At 39.0% G+C, this 2500-nt stretch overlaps 1 protein-coding gene across 4 annotated transcripts in view; it reads right to left on the bottom strand.

Moving 5' to 3' along the window:
* Nucleotides 1-2500, bottom strand: part of LOC138012717 (coiled-coil domain-containing protein 177-like) — a 50880-nt gene that overhangs the window by 32340 nt on the left and 16040 nt on the right. The window lies entirely within an intron of this gene.

Genomic DNA, 2500 nt, shown 5'->3' with positions numbered 1-2500 from the left:
TTTCTCAGAATCTTGAAATGGCTCTCATTCAACAGATCGCTCCTACCATGCGCTTCACGAAAATGCTTGCCGAGCCGATAGCCGCATTTTTGTGTTAAGCAACACGTTGAAAAAGGTGTCGACGTGTCATTCAAGCCAATTGTTTATACACAAAAGAAAACTCCATTCAAAGACAATGAAGGGTTACGTTTTTACAATTGCAAACGATGGCCGTGTAGCACTTATATTTCAACAGGCTTAACTGATTAGAGTGTAATGTAACGGCCTGCTCCCGTCTGACCTTGTACCTCAGACGGTAGAGCAGCGGCGATCTAACCCGAAGGTCGTGGGTTCATCAGTTTGGCAATTAATTTTTCTTGAACCGCATGAGTTTTAAAAGAAAACAAGCACACCCTCACCGACGCTCCTCTCCGATTTTTTTTTTGGAGAGTGGGCGGCTGTACACAGGCTACCTCAGCGAGCGAATGGAAAAGGAAAAAAGCCATTTCAGAGTCAACTGTCAATAGCCAGCGAATAGGAATCAACCCTAAAATTAGAAGCCATAAAAAAAACTTTGTCAGTTCAAGGTCAAAGAAGAGTTTTACTGATGTACTTTATTCCACTTTATCTCTGAAAACGAGATCATTCACATTTTGATGTATTTCATTGAAACACGCCAGCTTGGCTTGGAACAAGAATCGGCAAAATACGGCAATGCAACCAAGAAAGGATGCACTTCAAACAAGATCCGCTCCAACACTTAAATAACGTTTAGGTGCTTTAAACAAACTTCTGAAAACACAAGCTACTGAGATTTCTCCCTAATTTTACGAGAACTCATTGCCATTATATACGTGTTTATAATATAAGGGCAAAATTTTCTTGTTGATCAATGTCAAGACAAAACGAAAACCAGTTTGGAAAACAGATTAAAAAATAGGTACGCATTGCGTACGTGTGGTAGTGCAGTACCACAGCGCTGTATTATTGTCAACTGAGCTGCGTTTTGTCTTCCAGGAGATTCAAGTTATCCTTGCGTAATATGTAGCTCAAATAGTTCACGATATTGTTTTTGTGCCGTATATCATTATAGTGCCATGGTAGATGTCTTATTTTGCCATCAGCAACAAAATTTACGACATGAAAATAACTTAAATGTTAAACAGAAATATAAAAGGTTACCATCAGCGAAAAATCTTTCGGGAGATTTTTGCTACGTTCAATTTTTCGATTGTAGTTTTGGCTGCACAAGTAAATCGCAAAATCGAAAGTGGCATCGAATTCAGCGGGGGCGCCGTGATCAAGTTACCTGGCATGGTTACTCGCGAAACAAAGGATGCTTCTGCGTCAAAATGATGCCAAGACATCGGGTTTTTGTTTTTATTAGTTTGATTTTTTTTCTTTCAAGTGTTTTAAAGATTGACAAGAAATGTGCGAATTCAACACAAAGATCACAATCGCCCAGCTCTTTAGGTTGACCATTGTAACTCTGCAAAGTCAAAAATTTACTCTCCTAGACGCAAACTTATTTATCACCAGGTAATTCCATGGTTTTGGAAATAGCAGCTGCTTTACTATTTATCAGCGTCACAAATTCTTGCCGATTTTGGGGCTCATTTTGTTGAAACTCAAGCACGCTTGCAAGAGATCTGTTTATGTTCGTGAGTTATGCACGCGCTGCAGGCCTAATAAATTTGCCACCACGGACTTCCACTCTTACACTCATACGACCCGCTGACATGGTGTGCACCACAAAAAACACTTGTTCGCTCGCATTTTAGAGCAAAACAAACAAACAAATCAACTATTTCTTTATGTCCAAAAGAGTACAGATAATTGTTATTTAATTCCAGTTGACAATAAAAATTCGATTTTCATTCCTGAACAAAGGAAAAACCGATTAAACCACGTTTTAAAAATACGCATCCCCATTCCACTTTAAATAACGCATCCGTAAAAATAACAAACAGTTTAGTGTCTCAAGGAAAGAATTTGTGGAGTAACTTCTTCAACTAAGTATGAGCTATTACTGGTATTCTGTTTTGTCGATGTCGTTCTTTTTCGTTGTCCTTTTGTTTCTGTTCTAGTCATAGGTCCTCCAGGCATCATGTAACCTTATCAGAGCTTCGAAAGATATGCCATTTTTAAAATTGCAATACAGAGAAAAAACCACCTCTAAGCAGAGTTTAACTCAGCTCTAAACAAATTAAATATATACACTCAATTTATATCCCTCCGATGCTTGACTTGAATAACTGCATAGCTGACAGTGTGGACCACAGCTATCATGATATGTCAAACTGGATTAAAACCAGCAAAAAATGCAGAAAGAAAACATTTTCCAAACTGTTTTCCACCTGAACACGAAAAGCTTTGACTGTGTAAGAACTATACTTGACGTAGTATGGACGTGTAGCCGCGTCGAGCCACAGAAAGCGTGCGAAATATGAAGCCTTGCTTATGCTTAGGTGAGTTAACCTGGGTTGAGCCCGCAATCCAATCGAAAACCAGTCCTGGTCAG

This window comes from Montipora foliosa, chromosome 8 (genome assembly GCF_036669935.1).
Source record: "Montipora foliosa isolate CH-2021 chromosome 8, ASM3666993v2, whole genome shotgun sequence".
Taxonomy (NCBI): Eukaryota; Metazoa; Cnidaria; class Anthozoa; order Scleractinia; family Acroporidae; genus Montipora; species Montipora foliosa.
The sequence above is the reverse complement of the archived record's forward strand: the minus strand, read 5'-3'. Positions and strand labels throughout refer to the sequence as shown.